The sequence below is a fragment of the Micromys minutus genome (genome assembly GCF_963924665.1).
Source record: "Micromys minutus genome assembly, chromosome: 26".
NCBI lineage: Eukaryota > Metazoa > Chordata > Mammalia > Rodentia > Muridae > Micromys > Micromys minutus.
This window is the reverse complement of record NC_137961.1, coordinates 32,552,606-32,573,153: the sequence shown is the minus strand read 5'-3', so window position 1 is coordinate 32,573,153 and position 20,548 is coordinate 32,552,606. Positions and strand designations below refer to the sequence as shown.

Sequence of the window (20,548 nt, the reverse complement as noted above, 5' to 3'; positions counted from 1 at the left end):
TTTGTTGTTGATTTTGTTTTTAACTAAAGTTTAGGAATTCTCATGGAAATGGAAAGTTTTGACTTTACGATTTTTCAACTTAAAAGACATTTTTCAAAAGAGGAACTGTGGAATGAAATGAATACATAATCTAGTTCTTGTGATACTGATGAGGGGTCTGAATACAATAACTTGTTTTTATAAAAGTTAGCAGTTACTTTTGTCTTGATGCAAATCAATTTTGGTTACACTTGAAGCCAATGTTTCATTATATAAAGTCAGTAAGAATGATGCAGATCTATATAAAAAGAGAAAGAGAAAGCAGTTACTGTTGTGAATTATTTTGAGTCTATAATACTGATAAACAATTCTTACCAACAATAATCATAAGTAAACAGCTAATCCAAATGGCAAGAAATAGTAAAACCTTTTGAATAGTTTCTTCAAGGATGAAAGCTTCTCTTATCAAATTGTCTGCTTACAGTTTCTTATTGTCCTAGGTTTCCCACAGCCTTTGGGAATACCATCTCCTGATGATTCACCCAGTTCAGCCCTGATTTGTTCCTCAATTTGTTGAATGAGCTGAAGTCATCCAGGATATCTTGAAGACATAAGCACTGGGAATCCAGGGTGATATTGGATTTGACAGCCTGGTAAAGCATCACATATGGGAGGAATGCCATCCTTGTGTAATGGGATCAACAGGAGGACATGGGTCAAAAGAATGAGGGGCAGGGGACTGAAGAGAAGGATGAAAATCCCAGTGATTGAAGCACCCCACAGCATAGGCACAGCTCACTAATTCAAAGCATCTCTTTGGAGGTGGAGGATAATTTTTTACTCTTTACTAGTAGAACTACATTCAGTACTTCTTCCTATAAGTAATTTGTAGACAGGCATACCTTTATTTAAAAGCAGCATAAAAGGAAGTTTGTTTAGACATGTATTGGACACTTGTGCAGTAAAAGGCAAGATGTCAGTTAAATAAATAAATACACAAATAGATAAATAAATAAATAAATCTTCTTTTGTATTACATCTCTTACAATTACAGGATGTGGGCTGGAGAAATGGCTCAGCAGTTAAGAACACTGACTAGTCTTCCAAATAGTCCTGAGTTAATTTCCCAGCAACTACATGGTAGTTCACAACCATCTGTAATGGGATCTGATGCCCTCTTCGGGTGTGTCTGAAGACAGAGACAGTATACTCATGCAAATGAAAATAAACAAATTTAAAACTAAAAGTAAAATAACTTCAAAACTCATGGGATGTATAGCTCTTTCATGCACAGATCAATTCAAGTCAGATGGCACCCTGTTTCTCATTTAGAGTAATAATCCAAATCATGCTCACCCCTGAGAATCAACATTTTCCCCTGCAAAAACTCAGGATACTAAAGCCGCATGCTGCCGCCTGCCTGCGCACATTCTGGTGAATTTACTCTGTATTCCTCTCACTTTTAATTGAACAATATTTGTATTTCTGTTTGAGAAATCATGTCAGAGGAACCCCAATTCCAGCTAACAGAGAGGTAGACTTGATAATCAGTCACCGCAGTGTGAAGAGTGGTTGGATTTACTGAGCCATGGCAAGAATTTGCCTGGTATGTCTTGGGTTTCAATGCTTGTGAGAATCACAATAGTACCCTTTATTTAACCAATTTGAATGGGTTTTTGCTGTTATCATTATTGGGTTTTAGTGATTCATTGCACATGATGTTACATCAAGTTCAAATTGAAGATAAAAAAAGCATACACCATTTTATGGTAACTGTGCTAAAAGCCAGTTTATAAAAAAGTATCATCATTAGTAGTCTTATATTTACACATGATTTAATGGAATCTAGTCACTCTGGGGTGACTGGAAGGTACCATCTGCCTCATGAAATCTGTATTAATGATAATAGAGAATGATGTATTGAGCACTTACTGTAAGAGTTTGAAGTGTTATTTGAACTACCTATTTTGATGTTTTCCCAAATTTGAGAAGAAGAACCTTGTTTAGTTTCATCTTTGAATATAGAATTTAGTCTCAGAGAGCTAATAAGCTTGCACATGCTCATGTTGTTGGTGACTAAGACTTGAAAGCATAAACTCAGGCACATCTGACCCATTAGGATATGAAGAACATGCTCTGATGTGTTAGTCATCAAAACCACTTCTTTTTTTTTTTTTCAGCTCTGAGCTATTTCTAAGGCTGTACTGGAAAGCACTGTGTTTGTGTGTGTGTGTGTGTGTGTGTGTGTGTGTGTGTGCATGTACCATAATGTTTGTCACTAAATTATGACATTCACTTTTATATTTTATTACTATAACTGACTTATTTAAAGAACATCTCAAAGATGACCTTATAATAGCTTTCTATTAAGCAACTCAAAATGGGTTAACTGAATAACACATAGTATTCAGGGCACAACTCTGAATTATGCCTATTATATAAAGAAATAACAACTTATATTGTCTAGTAACTATTTTAAATTGTCAATTATGAATGAATTCTTTAAGAATGGGGATCCACCCCATATGCAGCCTCTAAACCCAAGCACTATTGCTGATGCCAAGTAGTTCTTACTGGCAAGAACCTGATATGGATGCCTCCTCAGAGGCTCTGCAAGAGCCATACTGATACAGAGGAGGATGCTTGCAGCTAACCATCAGACTGAACACAAGGACCCCCAATTAAGGAGTTAGAGAAAGGACTGAAGGAGCAGAAAGGGTCAACCCATGGAAAGAACAGAATGATCAACTAACCAAACCCACCACAGCTCCCAGGGACTAAAACACCAGACAATGAGTTCATATGGAAAGTCCCATGAAGGAGAGGATAGAATTCTCTGACATCAATGGGAGGAGAGGCCTTTGGTTCAGTGAATGCTCTTTTTCACAGTTTAGGGTTATGCCAAGGTTCTGAGATGGGATAGGGTGTTTGGGAGAGGCTTCACCTTCACGGAGGCAATGGGAGCAGTAGGAGGGATGTGTTTGGGGGAAGGGAATAACATCTGAAATGTAAATGTAGAGGACATTAAAAAAATGAATAATCTTTAAATACATGTGTGGATGTCACATGTCCTAAGAATACTATCAAGAAAGGCACTTATAGAGAAGAACTCCCTTAGCCTGAAGATCAAGGCTTGGACAAGGCTTACATGCTTATCCTCTAGGCTAATTAGGCTTGAAAGTTATATATATATTAAAAAAAATGGAAACAGAATAAATTATGGGATTGAAAGAAATTTCTATAAAGTTCCTTTGTATTTCTTTGATATTTTGTTCACAGTAATCAGTTCTGTAATATTTTGAATGTGAGGTTACCATTAAACCTTCATGATTGAAAGGCACCTACCTCTAAAGAGTCTGGGATCAGACTTATCCTATTTGATGAGGCAGCTGGTTTTGTGAGCTACCTTCCTACTACTACCATGAATTACCAATGTAATCACATTTTGAAGAAACATTGATTATTGGCACACAGATCAGAGATTTCTAGTCAAAGATGATAGGCTCATTGTGATCTGCAGCTGGGCTGAGTGGGGAGGTGAGAAAGAGCAAATTCTTCACCCTATACTGGGAAGCAAACAGACTGGTGGGAAAAGACTAGGCTTTATAGTCTGTGTTAAGAGAGTTTCTCAGTTGACTAAGGACTTCACATAAAGACCGATGGGCAAAATATCTTAGAGTCTCTAACAGTGTCTTCTGCTTTATAAACTGTGGCAATCCATTATTTTTGGGGAACATTTTCAAATCAAGTCACTCTGGTGTGACTTCTAAAGCTTACTCATATTTCTCAATGCAATAAACATTCATTCTTTCCCCAAAAGTCTCCAAAACGTTTACTGTTCCAACGTTTCTTAAATATCCAAGTCCAGAGTCTCCTCAGACACTAACATGCAACCTATAAAGCTCTGAAAAGAAAGTGAGAAAGAAGTAACATATTTCCTAGACACAGAGGTAATGAAGGCATGAGGTGTGTATCCCCACTCTAAGCTGAAGAAATAAGGAAATAGAAATGAAGTTAAACCCAAAGCAAGACCAAAACTTTGGAACAACCATGAAATGCTAAAGTTTCATGTAATGCATGGGGGACACTGTGACAGGAGCATGTGGCTTCCCGGTAATTGAGTACAGCATACCACTGTCTGGGCAGTCTTTGTCCTGCAATATGTTACAAATCTTTATTTTTTTTTTCCTCGCAGCTTTGGCTAAACACCCAGAGCTCTGGTTTATGTAACACTCTGAGAGCCAATGTGCACAGTCTTATACCAGTGCAAGGTATGTCAAGCCTACTAGGTTCTTTTTTTAAATTTTCATTTGTTTTTGAAATGACAGTGAAGGGTGCTAGGACCCTATGATTTTTGCATTCTGCATTACTGAAAAACAATCATCACATGGAATCCAAAACCTACCATTGATGTGAAACACCTGGATTTGGCTTCAATCATCTTTTTAGAGGCCCTGGGATGCTCTGCTGTTCACAAGGAGAAACAAAGCAACACCATACTGAATACAGGACATTGTGTTTTATTTTGTTTTTTTGTTTGTTTTGTTTTGTTTTTTTATTTGTTTTGATTTGTTTTTTTTCAAGAAACTGTCTATTTCCTGGAAAGTTTCGAAACAATTTTGTGTTTCTTTATCTTTGATCAAATAATTTCGTGGGGTGACCCTAAAAGTTTCCAAGATGTCCATGTGATATTTTAATGATTTTCACAATGCAAAGCTTTTGTCTGCTTCACATTGGCAACTGCCAGCCACATTTTCTAGCTGAGATGTAATTTTCCTAAATCATTTACTCCACTGTCCAACTAATTTCTATTGAAATATGGCTAAGAGCAGTCCGTGGTACCCAAATTGGATTCTGTGTGTTCTATAGCCTTTAAAGTCTCCTCTGAGAGATAAGCATCTACTCATAATTTTTGCCTCCTACAAGTTGTAGCAAGGAACATTCATTCTGTACTATAATTTAAGAACAATAATCATTTTTCCGTTCCCAATAAAATCCTCATTTCTAGTTGAACCAGTCCTTAGCTGTCCCCATTTAAAACAACTTGCTTTTCCTCTGTCCTCACACCAGAGTGAACTGTTAATCTTCCTTGTCACATTTTAGGCTGCCTTCAATTGGTTCCTCCAAACATCCCAAGTCCCACTATAAACTAACTTTAAAGGCCCCTCCATACTCTCAGGCATATGTCTATGTAATAACCCTCGTTGGTTGCAAGTTTGCCTGTTGGTTTTTAGTTTCTACAATAACTACAGAAAACTCTTCACATATAACCCCAAAAAATTATTTGAGTCCCTGCTTCTGAAAATTTTACTGTACAATTGAGTGGTCTGATTGCTTTTGGGGTCTGCTCAGGGTGACACATCATGGCAGAAACATGTAAGGGAGAAAATCTGTTACCTGCTGGACTGGATGAAAGAGAGGATTCACAATTTCCATTAAGGACACATTTCCAGGGAGGACTGCTCAGAAAGCCTCGTCCACCTCCTCTGTCCCACAGCACTTCTCAATAGTACTGCCTTGGTTCACAAGTCTTTAATCGGCAGTCTTTGGGGACACTATCCACATTTATGCGATATCCTTGTGAAGAATGAAGCTGCTCTCATCTATTTCCCACTTGGATAAGAGGAAATATGTAAAACTGGGTTGAAAAAAAAGTTGACTTCAGGATGTGCTGTTTGCTCTGTAAACCCAGGTGTTTCTGTGCATGTGATAAACTGGAGATCACCTGGTACTTAGCTCCCCCGACCTACCACAAATCATTATTTCAATCAACCTAAGAAGTAAAATACTTCAGAGTCCACTGAGGCAAGCTACGGATGAACACAAAGCCATGGCTCCATGTTTCAAGAATTCCCTTGAGCAGAGTATGGCCTTGAGAGTGTTAAGGGCGGGGCAGGGGATAATATGTGTCTCCACTCACAGAAAGCTGCCTGCCTGTCTGTGGCTGAGTGCCTTGGGATGCCTAAGGATGCTTCCCTGGATGAAGAGACAAAAAGAAATGATGATGATCTGCTGGACCTAGAGACAGTTGTGTTACTGACCTGTTGACTGAGAACCAAGGACAAATAGATCACAGGCTGTAAGAAAAGAAAGCCACTTGGGTGTACCAGTAAAAAAAAAAATTGAGAGTGGAAACAAGGGTCCCTGAAGCTGTATCACATGACCAGGAATTAGAGACCCAGTGACTCTCATATTTAACTTAGGAAGCTATCAGGTTCCAGTCATTTCTCAGGGCTCCTGTGAGGTGGAGAAATGACATTTGGACAGTACTTGTGGTTAATAGGTGTTGTATTCACATAGCTGACATGCAGCAAAAGACAGATTGCTTTCATATTTCTGTTGCAATCTAATTCCAACTAATCTCCCCTCCTACCTGAGATCAGTTGTCTTTTCATAACCAACTGCTGTTCCCTTTATACATGCTCAAAGTGGTTTTTAAAGAGACTGCCTGGGATGATGCACTACAGAGAGCTCACGAATAGTTCTGCTAATTCTCTTTGTAAGGATGAAACCCTGTTCTACTTTGTTTTCCATATATCAGTGCAGTGGAGCCGCATGGCAGATACTTTAGCCAAGAATAATACCTGGATTCCGAAATTTGAGCAGCAATTATCAGGAGGTTCCAAGCCCTGATTTATCTGAGTCCCTGCTCTCCCCCAAGCTGTACACAGGGCCCTAATGATGAGGAATTGAGCAGCAGGGTCTTTCTTGTGTTCATTACTCTCCAACAAGATCTTTACTTGATAAGGCCACCGAGAAAAGGCTAGATCAGCTTTAGACAGGGTAGCAGGTGCATTTATCTACTGCTCGTGTTTGCTGAGTCAGGGACTGCTGTGCTTTTTAACTTCTTTTTCTTCTAGTAAAGAAGTTACTTTTTATTTTATCTTTTTAATATGTACGTGGTTGCTCTGTGTTTCTAAGAGTGTTTTCCATTATGGTCCTGAAAGTAAGAATTTAATGTTTTTCTCCTTTCTAGTACCATGCCTTTTCAATAAAGCCTGGCTGTTATGCAACAAGATGCTGGAGACTTGAGGTATCCTTTCTCCCTTGGAAATACAAGCATGTGCTTAATTAATACTGGGATAGTTCATCAATCTTAGGTATCAAGGAAAAATCATGCAACTGGGGAAAACTATAGAAATATCAGTCAGTTGCTGGTACCTGTCATTTACGTAGATCAAAATTCTCTCAAGAATTGCATCAGCTGCTGCCTTCAGAAACATTAACTCTTTGTGCCCTCAGTCCCCAGAATAACTGAATTCTAGTTCATAGTGACTGTTGTTTCTGGCCTGAGGGAGGGTGGTTTTATTCTTATAATGTCTTGCAAGCCAAAAGAGTAACATAAAGAAAAGGAAAGACTAGGGGGAAAAAAATCAACGCAAAGTCTTCAGTTGGCAGCACTCATTTTGGCTAATTATAGGGCACAGGTAGGAAATATGACTAGTGGGGTTTAGCAGCAGATGTGGAGCCAGCACAGAGCTCTAGATTCTTCCTTTGCCTCAGCTGTGACTTCCTGCCATGTTGAACAAGTCATTCAAACCTGTTTTTGATTCAGTTCTTTCACTAAATTATGGATACTAATGCCTACTAGCTATTTCATACATTGTTGAGAAGAATGCCTCATAGGAAGATCACAATATCTGTTCAAAGAGGTGAACAGCTCTCTGGGCATAGTCTCTGCTGAATCAATCTGAGCAGGAGGAAGGGCCCTTTCTGTCAGGGTCTGTTCTCCATTTAAAACCGAAATGAATGCAAATCTGAAAGTGACATTGCACTTGCCTGAGTCTCCTCTGCCTCCCAGGCATTCTCTTGCTAGCTGATCTGACTATGCAAATGATAGCTAGCTAGCTGTCTGTGGCACACACAGCCCTTTGTCTTGTAGCACTAGCCCTTTAAAAAGCTTGCTGAATCCTAGACTGATTGGCAGTTCCAAACCTATCTGTGACCTAATTCGTGGTCAAGAAGCACACACAGATTTGGATAAGGGCAAAGCCAACGACAGAGGCAGCCTCTGCTGGAGGTTTTAACAGACAAGAAGGTTGTGTGCTAGAGGTTACACCAATAACAACAACCACAACAAATACGGCAGCCACAGGGACAACAAAGGGCTGTCTGCATGTGGAGTCTCTGGTTGGAAGCCATATTCACTCAGAATTCTGAAATTCCAGAGAGTTCCACAGAGCAAAAGGAATCCCAGAGACACAAGGGGGACAATTTCTTCAGTAAAGAACAGGAACAGTTTCTTTTTTCTTTTTTTTTCTTTGACTATTTTTTTATTTTTATTTGTGTCATAGAAGCTTGAGGTAGGCATAGATAATTTAACAGTTTAGTTTTTTTTCTTTTTTACCATGTTAGTTAATTTAGGTCACTTTAGATAATTTGAATGAAGAATATCATGATATGAGTTTTTTCCATGAAGAAACCAAGACACAAAGTGTTTGTTGTATTGCAAGTATTAGAACTAATATAGAACTCTATAGTATTTTGAGTTTAGTGATGCTTTTTATGAAGTTCAAGTACTAAACCAATTTAAGTACACTAGTTTTCGTTATTCAAATTTATATTGGGATTGAATGGCTGATTATGTTGATAACCATCATATGGGTATCACGTGTAGTTAGGATAAATGCTTTTGACTTCAATGAAATGAATAGTACCAGAAAATTCCATTGTCTGAAACAATTTTAAAACTGTATAATTCATATGAAACAAACCTGTACTTCACTTCTAAGTTGTATGTGGGGGCTGCAACACAGTACGGGAAAAAATGGAAGCATACCAATGCTTTGAGAGGAACAGTTTCTTAACCGACTGAAATGATTGCATATAGCAGGTGTGTGTGTGTGTGTGTGTGTGTGTGTGTGTGTGTGTGTGCTTTTCCATTGTTAACAAGAAGGGGAACTGGTTTCAATGGAAAACAAAACAATAGATTTCCCTGAGTATCTCCCAGGGCTTCAGGCACTTACCCTGATATTCTACCCCAGCATATAAATGAACAAATGCTGGACAAGCCAGGAATGAGAAAGACTTCAGAGAAGAAAAATAACCTGAGTTACTTGGTTGGTTGACAATCCAGTACAAAGTGTGTTTCGGAGCGACAGAGGTCAAGTGGCTTGCCCAAGTTCACTGACATAGTAGGTGGTAGAGCCTTGTGAATAAACACAGAGCCCTGGCTTTTTTTTTTTTTTTTTTTTTTTCTTTTACACTTCTAGTTGCCTTTAGGACATTTCTGAATCTATATACCAACTGCGGAGAGAGAGAGGACTGCCGGACTTGTGGAGTACCCCAGGCCATAGTACAAGGGGAAATCCTTCAGTGGAGTTGTCCAGCTTCCTGCTGTTTGTAACTCAGCCAATTTGCCTCATGGAAAGCTCTGTTGTCTCCCTGCCTCTGAGAGGCCTCTCCTCTGACTGGCTCCTGCAGGCCCTGCCTGTTTGCTGTTCTCACTTCCCAGTGTTCAACAGCTGTTTTAAGCTTTGGCATTGTGCTGCGCCGCACCTTTGTAGCCCTTCCGGCCACCTCCGCGCTGCTCACCTTCATGTATTGAAGGGCAGTTGTGTTTGTGGCCTGTTATTATGTTCCCGAACAGCGCTATGAAGTGGAACTTAAAGGGGCTGAGTTGGAGAGGAAGTTCCATTACTACCACGTCTCTTCATTTCTCACTGTCACTGGGGCCTTTATGATTGTCGCAGACCAGGAAGCTCAAACCTGAACCGGACATTTCTGTATTTTAATGTTTTTTTTTTTTTTTTTTTCAGGTCACAAGAATCATACACTTATAATAAGCGAAAGCGAAGTGCTGTAGTAAGTAAGTAATAAGAGAATTAGGTAATTTAAATAATAAAAGAGTTACCTGGTTTAAATCTCACAGTGGTTCAGTTAAGTAACTTTTGGAGCTTATGCCCTTCTATAGGTCAAGACAATGAGCTTCGTGATTGGAGACTTGTGTGCTGGGCTCACCATGCTAGTAAGCTGTACAGACAATGCTGAGCAAAGTCCAGGTTCATCTGGATCCTCAGCCCAGAAAATCCTTCCCTCCATACATTTAAAATGTGTCTTTGTATTAATATAATTCTTAGAACCCTGGCCTGTATTGGCTCGACAGCTCTTCTGTAGGACAATATCAGCTATGGGCGTGGCTTATCAAGATGAGAAGTTTACACTCACTGTCATATATCAGAAACTCCTCTGTTAGACTAATAAAGTATGTATCAAATTCTACTTATTCTCTACTGGAATATTACTAAGATTTTTTTTTTTTTTTTTTTTGGAATCAAAACTAAGTTCTATTACAGACTCAAATTCTTGCTTCACAAACATAATTCAGAGTCACACAATGATACCGCGAGTCTACAGTGGAACACTGCAGTAAGACTAACATATGTGACTCAGACTGATTTTGCCAGGCTTAGCTTTGAGATTACAAAAAAAAATAAAATACATATAGCTGCATGATTTGGCCAACTTCATTGATGCTTCCATGGGTTGTCTTGAGCTATATTAAATCCCTTCGTAATGACGTGTATATCAGCTGGGAGACACTTGAGTGTTTTCTGCAGCAAGACTTGTGAGTGAGTCTCTATTCAGGACTTGCTGTGTTCAAGACAAAACTTCCTTGCCTAATTATTCAGTCTTACTATTAACATTATTATTATTTTATAAGCTAAACATTTGAAAATGTGAGATTATGTTCTTACCTTTGAGTCATCTTTCTTGCTAATTACTTAAATTTTGTAAGCAGGTTTGCACTGACTGTTATAATTTTAACAAAGATAGGTCTTACTGAAACCTCTAAGTTCCAGCAGTGATCTCTGTGTGTTGCTGTGAACCTTGCTGAATAATGTTCTGTATCTTCACAGCATATCTTATTGTTTTGAGTCATTAAATGCTGATGTAGTAGTTGCCTGCAGCATGCTTAAGCAGTAAGCCATAACAAGGGACTCTTCCATCCTCTGATGCCTGGGGAACGTTGTTTGAAGAGTTTTTCTATTTAGTCAGAAAGGAGAAATCCCCTACACACTTCACACAAACTTGCTGTTCTATTTCTACATTACAATAATCACACAGGTTATTTATTATATATCTGTTTAAATTTTTACTGTGTATCTTAAGGCAAGCAAAAGCACATCAAATATTTGCAGCCCTGAACAATTAATGCCACGCACAAGGACTGTGGTGTTTGTGTTCTGATTTGAGAGTTTCAAGCCTTTCTCCTTTCTTCCCCCATTACTTCATACTGTAGATCTATTCCTCCAGGGATGTTGCCCATCTTCTCTGAAGTTTTTTTTTTTTTTTTTTTTTTTTTTTTTTTTTTTTTTCTCTTGTGCAATAGCACTCTCTTCTTTTATTTTAGATTCTTAAAAAGCTATCTCAGGAATTTTGGTGTAGCTCCTGATTCAGCGGTATTGGTGGTAATTGAGAGGGGAATACAGACTGAACTCAAGTGCAACTCTACTTAAATTCACCTCCCCTGAGAGAAGACTTTCCAACATAGACAGTCCAAAGGACTCTGAAATTTGTGTTTGTGAAAGCAAGCAGCCTTTTACTATATTTTATTCTTTTTGAACTGATCTAGAGAACCATAAAAATTATCACAGCTTCCGAGGGGGATAGGAGAAGTTCAGCTGTGCTTAAAAGAAAACCCATGGGTGTAGACAACTTTCCAATTTATTTAAAAAATAAATTCAGATATATCTGGATGAAATATTATACCTTCACTGGGAATCGACTTTTGTATGTTATCTGAAGATCCAGATGTATCTATCTTAGTTCAGTGAATAATACAAAACCTTGACATCACCATACATAGGTGTGAATAAATTCAACAAAACATGTGGTGAGGATATCTGGCTAGAAAGTTACGTAATTTTTTGAATGAGATACGGTCCTCATTACGTTAAAAGTATCTGTCCTTTTGAGTGAAAAGCTGAGCCATTCAGACCAGTTCCCATTCTTTAATGGACCACTTTAACCTTAGCCTGCTGTGGCTGAACACTTGGCTAATTTCTTGGTTTGTTTTGCTTTTCTTCCACTTTTCAACTCCGTGACATTAGATAGGAGATTTTAGAAGACTGGAGGAGAAAAGGGCACTATTATCACTAGACTACTGCTGACTGGAGAGTGACTTCCTTGGGGCCAATTTGATCTTTAACTGCAGGATATTTAATTTCTTCTTGTTGCTTCGTCTTTGTACAGAATTATTTAACAAACTGAAACCAAGAAACAACCAACAAACCACAAAATATAAACTCCCAGTGTTCTAGCATGTATATACTCTAAAGATTCCCCTGAATTCCAAGGTCAAGCACATACAGAAACTATCTGCAGCTGGCAAGATCATACCTCTGCTAGAGCATGCCCAAATCCTGGTCAGCTGCTGGGACAATCTCAAACAGCCCCATATCCCACACCGGGGATAAAAAATGAAAACGTAATCTCATAGTTCTGGGATTTTCAAAGAATCCAAAATTCTCACTGCAGCCTGCAAACACTGTAGAGCTGGTATCTGGGTGAGATATAGGACATGCATTTGACAGAAACCAGACTGTATAATTCAACAAGGCTCGTATAGAATAAGGAAGGCAGAGCATAGTGAGTCGTGTTTGCATATTTAGATTAGTTAGAAAGAAAGGGAGAAGTCATTCTGAAAATGACATTTTAGGAGCAATTTGGACAAAAGGGAGAATTTAGTTGAAATTTGCTTGGCTATTTCCATATGTGATGGTAGAAAAAGCCAAAATTTAAAAACTTCATATGGAAATTAAAAAAAATATATGTATATATATATACATATATTGTAAAGTTCTTAGTGAACATATTAGTAATAATCGTAATTGGCTTCCTGATGTCATTGATTATGAATAACATCAATGTAAAGCAAGGTAAATTGTGAATTGAAATTTTTTGGAGGCAAATGGTACCTCTTATTATTACTTAACCCTAAGTAGCAAAGTTAAATCAATCTGTTTCTGTGCATGCAGGTATGTGTGTATTATGTGTTACACTCATTTGCGTTCGTAAATTGGCATGTCAAAGCTCACAAGCAGAGAGGAGATGGATATTCAGTATTTCTCTATTGCTCTCTGCCCCATCGTCATGAGACAGCATTGTTTGCTGAAGCAGAAACTTGGCATTTCAGCTTGGGATCTTTGCTAGATACAGGCATATCTAGACTTGCATGCTTTTTATCTGGGGGCCAAACACAACCAGATCCGAATACTGGCAGAGCAAGTGTTCTCACCCAGTGAGCCATCTCCATACTCCTTTTTCCATGTTAAATATGATTAGCTCTGTCTGTTTGGTTTCTTCTGTCTGAAAAAATTGGTCTATCTAAATAACTTAACATATCTTGAATATTTGTTCCAACAATTTTTCATCATTTTAGTACAACATAAACCTCTTCATTATGACTATTTTTTTTACTTTTTCCTCAATTATTAATTTATTAGGGCACCTTCCCTCACTAACAATTTCATATCTGAGATTTTAACATCCCACAAATCCCATAAAAATACTATTAAGCTATACAGAATAACAACCTACAAAATATTCTTCTTATATTTTAAAAAGCTTATAAAATAGTAAAGTTCCATATTGCTTCTCATCTCTCTTTTTTTTTCACAAAGTAAATTTCTTTTTTTATTGAATAACTTTATTTTAAAAAATAAATTAAATTTCATGTTAACATTCTTTATTATAAAGAAAGTAACTAAAAGTGTATTAATAAACTATCAGTTGGTATGGTTAAAATATTAGATGTACCTCTGCCTTTTTGAGATTTGTTTGTTTTGAAATTTTATCTCTTCATTTTTATTGTAAAAGGGAAAGATTAAAGAAACAATTTCTGTTCATAATCAATAGTGTTTTATCTTTCCATATATACATATATATTACTTCGTTAGGACTATGAGTAGTTTAGATTGATATATTTTGTTAGGAAAATGAGACTCTTATTCTCATATTGGGTGATGTTATCTAAGGTTCAAAATATTTGGGAGAAGATGTAAGTAAGCGCAGAAAGTAAGATATCACAGAACAGAATTAAGAATAAACTTAAGACAGAGTCAACAGCAGATCAAAGAGATACAAGAGAGTGATGTTTCAAGTAGTCCAAGCATGGAAGGAAATGATGGTGAAATATGACACCTTGGTCCACTTCAAGACTATGATGATTATTCCTCAGGTGTCTGAAAGTATTGGCTGCCAATAATAAAACATGAAATGCTTCTCTAGAAAATACTTTTGGTAAATATATGAATTAATAAAAAACAATGGACTTGCCTCAGATTATGCCCTTTTTGATACAAGCATCTCTCATTTAATTACTAGTGTCTCAGTGTTTATTTTCTGTACCCTTGAACCTTGCCTGTCAAATTTACTACAAAAGAAAGAGGTGATAAGATATTACATGTTAAATACATTACTTGTACCACTTATAAAATACCATTTTCCCAGCTCAGAAAACAGAATTTAGAGAGTAGATACATATAATATATTAGTCTTCAAGATATTGAACCTGAACCTGAAACAATTATGCCCTTGACTATTATTATATTGGAAATCACCATTATCAGATCAATCCAAATTACTACCGTATCATTAATGTTCAGATCAAACAAAGGATATCTTGTCCAAAGCCAAATACAGTTCTTCTGGGCAAATTTGTTTCCATCTTTCCAGAGGGCAAGCCAAACTCATTGAAAGCAACATATTCCAGAGAAGGTAACATGAAGTTCTTGGTCTAGAGTAGTGAATTAATGGCTACACAAAGCCACACATCATAGTTAGGCTTGCTGGAGGAAGGACCATCCTCTTTAGAGATTCCTGAGTAATTGCTTCACAACACATTGAGATAGGCTTCAAACAACAATAATACTTAGCCTGTTAGGTGGCAATACAGCTCCTTCTGTCCTATATTTTAAAGGATTCCATTGGCTTCAACTATCCATAGAGATATATATTCAATAAGAATTAATTAGAAAAGAGACACAAAAATTTCTTCAGTGCCTCCTATTTTTGTAGATGCTATTGCTGTATTTGTCTGCAAGAGCAACTTGAGACAGACATGATAATATCCCAGAACAAGAACTGGGTACAGAAAAAGCAAATGTTAATCAGTAGTTTTAAGTTCAAAGGTTTGCCTATGAGAAAACAGGCATTGTCTCTGAAACATTAGCACAATCTATATCTGAATAGCCATGATTTTTACAGAGAAGACAAATTTCTAAAATAAATGTTGTGTCAAAACACTAAATTTTCCAATGAAAATACATTAAAGGAAACACTATAAACTAAATTGCAAAATCTCTATGTTAATAGAATTTATGAATTGTTCAAGCTCTTATTTTAATTAAGGGCATCGAATAATGATATAAGGCTATGTTTGGCATCTGGGAGAGCATGTTTTGTATTTAGATATGTCCTGATCCTCAGAGTAATTTTATAATCAGAGCAAATGACCACTGATAGAGCTGCCATCATCTGTTGTCTGTGTTAAGCTCTTTTAAGTGAATTCAAGTCATTACATGAAATGATAAAAAAGAGTTTAGAACAAAGAAAACATCCTTTATCTTAGTCTTAATGAGGAGTAATGACATAGTACCTAATTTAGGAAGACTGTTTGGTAGTGGGTGAAATGAAGAGTGGCTCAGGATAGAACAAAACCAAGTTCTCAGCACAAAGCAAATTTATTTGTCCCAGAGGGATGGAGGTCAGGGAAAAGTAGGACAAGACAGGAGAAAGAGGATGAGGGAGAAAGGGAAAGGGAAGAGGTAAAGAAGGAAGGGACACTTGCCTCAAGAGGAACAAATGAATGTCTCTGGATAGAACACAGATAGTCTTGTCTCATAGGCAAATGACAGTTTAAATGTAAGGGGGAAAGTCTGTATTAGGATGAGTTGATTAATTCTAATTGTGCATATTAATTAGAGTAGCCTAAAGAGAGCTTTTGGCTGCTGGACCTCAATTTTTTGAGAGCTGGATTTTGGTAATCACTTCAGGAGGAGGAAGAGGTCAACTAAGGGAAATAAACCTTGTTTGCTTGCTGTTGGAATGCACTCTAACCATTTATCAGGACAGAGGCAATGGGGCAATAAGATAGCAGTGTACAAGGCAAATCCTGTGGACAACATGTCTGCCATGCTGGGTCATGCAAGGACCCTTATGTAAACACATATTTAAATTTAATTATGGCAAAGACCTATCAATTCCCGATAGCAATGCCTAAGCCCATGCAGAAAGTGACATGAAGGAACATGTACGCAGTGGCTTTATTTATAGTGACCTAAAAACCTAAAGAAACCTCATGTTTCTAATTACTTTCATGCACAAATTTACAAAGATAATGTAACAAAATTCAGTATTAAAAAAGAAATGAAAAATGTTGCAAAAAGGACACTTGGGCAAATTTCACAAAAAGAAACTAATGAATCAGAAGCTCAGTAATGCACATAACTAATGCAGGTAGAATTGAATTTCAACGAGTTAGTAACTTGGGGAGAAGTTTGGCAAGTTATAAGACAAAGAGAAAATCAGTGTTCTGTATTGAAATTAACAAGGAATGCATTTTTAATAGTGACTTTCTTGTGGAAGAAGGAAAAGTTTGAGAAATAAAAGTGGAAAAATGAAAGTCACTGACCTTTTGTTACCAAGCTGATGATAGCACCAGTGACTTTCTCAACAGTATTAAGAAATAATTAAGTCCATTAGAAAACTGCACCAACTTTTTATTCTTTATTAAAGGTACGCGTGGTTATCATCTCATTATATGAATAAATAAACATTAAAATTATTTGTCATCATAGAGATTTGACTATGAGTAAAACAATAAGCATGTCATGGTCTAAATATACCTGGATGATTCCTCTACTACACCTTCATTGTAGACTCTGTACCTCAGAGGAAGTTGTCTTACTGGGAATCATTTATTTTTACTTTTTGACATGTAATATGATAAACTTCAAAGTAATAGAGAAACGGGAAAAGTCAAGGTCCCATGACTTAAGAGAATACAAATTGGACTTCTGTGTTGTTATTGTTATGATGAAAATCAGTCAATAGATCAGATATATAAAGTCCTATCAGATCATCACACAATGATTTAAAAGTATTATTTGTAGTATGCTTGACGTATATTTTGTCAGCAAATATTTCTGACTCAAGAAAGTATTGAAGGATGGAGAAATGTTAAATCAATCTCGGGGATAGTGACATTTGCACAGAGTGATTGGCCTTTGAACATTATTTTATATACCAGAGGAAACATTTTACTTATGACTAAGAGTTGAACAAAAAGAAATTTGTATGAAAACATTCTCATGAAAAAAAAAAAAAAGCAATCCACAAAAAATTCAGACAGGATCCCAAGAGCACATGAAACAAATAGAAAACTGGGCAAGTGAAATTACACCAATCTAAAAAGTTATTATGGAGCAAAATAAGTAATAACCAGAGTAAAGGCAACATACAGAATAGGAGAAAATATTTGCAATCCGAACATCTGGCATAAAGTTAATATCTAAATATGAAAACTGCAGTAGTGAAAGGAAAAAATTCAAATAAAAAGTGGGCAATAGACTTGAATATGTCTCTCACATGAAAGCATTCTCCTAGAAAACAGATATTTTAAAAAATGGTTAGCATTACTTATCAAGAAAATCATAAAATAGCATGTCACCCCAGTAAAAATGGCTTATGTTTGAACAATGGCATATTATGTATAATATATGCATGCTAGCTATTATTTTCTTTTCATAAACAGTAATTCAAAATGCATGGTTCATTGAAAATCAATTTGACAAACCCTAGAACCCTCATATTGAAAATGCTTTGTTTTATTAGAAAGTTTATTTTTTTCCATTGTTTAAAAGTTTACCTTGCAAATAATAATAATAATAATAATAATAATAATAATAATAATAATAAAATACCTATGTTGTTCATGAATGCTCACATGTCTTTTCTGTTTCCTTTCTCCTAAAAGAGCTGTCAATATCCAGCTTGACAAGCATCTATTATAATGGTTGACTTCTGAGGCCTTGGAATTAAGAGATGGCAGAGTCTAGGAAGCACTTCCTTAGCCAGGCCATGAGGAACAACTTTCAGGTGCCTCAGACCTATAGCTCCCCTGGAACTAAGAGACCAGCCTTCTTTAAGTAAACAAAAACTCAAGAAATATCGATTGCTACAAAAAACAATGTTTCCATGCAAACAAGAAAACCAAATATCCAAAGATCAGAAAATGGTGACATCTGAGGATGAGGTCTGAGAAGGGAAAAGAGTTGTAGAACTCAAACAGAAGTGGCTAATAGAGAAAATACAAGTACAGTTGAATAAAAACTTGTATTTCATTAAAAGCTTAAGAAGTAACCAGCTCAGAAATACCTAACTTGAACTCAAGCTGTGCAGTTATTATCAACTAGAGATGATCTCTCAGATCAGACTGTGACATTAGACCAGGCATGTCACCACAAAGATGTGAATGACTGCAGAGAAATAGAAACAAGACAATAGCATGTCTAAGAAATGAAGGCTTGGCTATTATCATGGCCATATTTCTCAGTCTAAGATTAATTCATTTAGAAAGCTTTCTGGAGTTAAAGGCAAGAGTCTTGCAACAACCAAGAAATGTTCTACTATTGTCTAATGCCAGGAAGCCTCAGTGTGAGCCTGTGAATGCCATCAGCGTTAGACCCTCAAATGCAACTGATGCCATCAAGTCTGCAGACACTAAATCTGAAATCTGTGACCACATCATTGAAGAACATACTTGTGCGACCACCTATCTGACTTCTCCACCTTAGTACCCACGGTGCTGCGAAACAAGGCCTCAGCAGGACCCATGACAACATTATGGTCACAATAGAGTTGCTCTCAAAGGAAATACATCGATCAGAACCAATTGTATCTGTTGTCAAGGCCAGTTCTCCTCAGGACACCAAAAGATACAAGGCTCCATCAAGAAGCATAACATCTAAAGATGCAACCAGAACTGATTCATCTAATACCAGACTGATGGTAACATCAAATGATATTGACCGGCCCGGATACATGATCACAGGGGCAACTGTTCATAGATCAGCTCAGTTCAAAGATACCACAGCAGAGAGCAAAACTCAAATGACCAAGTGGAAAATTGGCAGAGTAAAGGGGCTAGAAAGGCCTCCTCTTTCAGTGGTCACCCAGGCTGAGTCAAAGGGACAAAATTATAGCTCAGTTGGGTCCTTTTGGACTACCATGGCAGAAGAAGATGAATAGAGATTATTTACTGAAAAATAAACAAAACAATTTCTGAATGCCTCAACATCATTAATGAAGGATGCCCAATATTTATAATATTCCAGATGCCAACAAATGCTTGTTAAATATTGGATATGTTTTGTACATACTGAACCAATCACAAGTCCTGGTGAACACATCTCAATCTATGAGAACACCATTCTGGCAGGGGCTCAGCCTATTGAAAAGATGTGACATATCATCATAGGTATTCAAACAAAAAAGGGGAAGAAAAGATTCAATTTTTGAAACTTAGATGAGGACCTTTCTAACTGTGAATAAAGTTTTGGTTCTGTTAGTTAAAATAATAAATAAAAAAAAGGAAAAAGGGAAAAGTTAATTTGGGAGAAGCTTGAGGCAACTCATACAAGGAATGTATCCAAGTAGTAAATGTTGAAGCTAATCTAGGGAAAGGAAAAGAAGAAAAGAATGAACATAGAAAAGTTGAGGTTTCTGAAGAAGATCAAGAAAAAACAAAAGATACATCCAGGTATTTAACAAACATAAACTCAAAAACTCAAGCCGGTCCCCTAACTGGATATTATGTATCTTCTATACCCTGGTTTCAAAGCATGAAAAAAGATGCAAAAAAAAAAAAAAAGTCCACATTTAAAGAGCTAAAGTTTCTGTTACCAGTTGCAAGTGAATTTAAGATAAGACCTTACAGCTTCCAGACATGTTAGTACACCGCCACCCTTCTGTGTAGTCCCTGGACCATCTGTCTGAGTTGGGAGGGGATGCTTTTGTTTGCTACCCTAATGTAGCACTGTGGCCTCTGTTCTCTGAGACCAAAGTAGCAGAAGAGGAATAGCACTTCCTAGAGCTGAGCAGTTATGTGGTGTATACAACTTTATAATAGGTCTAAAGTTGTCCACATGTGTAAGTATAATACAGGTGAACATCATTAGCTTATTTATTGTGTTTTTAAAATATGTTAGCTCCTTTGCTTTACTAATTACGGAAAGAAGCATAGATGAAAAAATGAGTCTATATAAACTTATATTTTTACACTGACTTTGTTCCTAATATGTTTATAATAAATATGTGTACATAGATACATATGATAGTCCAATGACATTTCATTAAATGACTTATTGAATGATGGAACTTCTTTTAGAACCCTATTATGGGGTTATTGTCAGCTGCCTATGGTGTTCATTTCAACAAATATATTCTTGGCTGTAGATTGTCCTAAAGCTGTTCATATTTTAATGCTAATTCTACTTCTCCAAGAAGGGCTGCCTAGTTATGTACGCATAAGGTGACTTCATCTGAAACTTTCCATGTTACATCC

General features: G+C 36.8%; 1 pseudogene across 1 annotated transcript; it reads left to right on the top strand.

Annotated features, from left to right (window-relative positions):
• The first annotated feature begins 4,056 nt into the window (after positions 1 to 4,056).
• Positions 4,057 to 19,503, top strand: LOC308437552 (cytoskeleton-associated protein 2-like; annotated as a pseudogene). Its single transcript has 5 exons — positions 4,057 to 4,092; positions 4,175 to 4,250; positions 9,738 to 9,783; positions 10,839 to 10,901; positions 18,115 to 19,503. The product of its transcript is annotated as a cytoskeleton-associated protein 2-like (transcript).
• Positions 19,504 to 20,548: the final 1,045 nt, after the last annotated feature.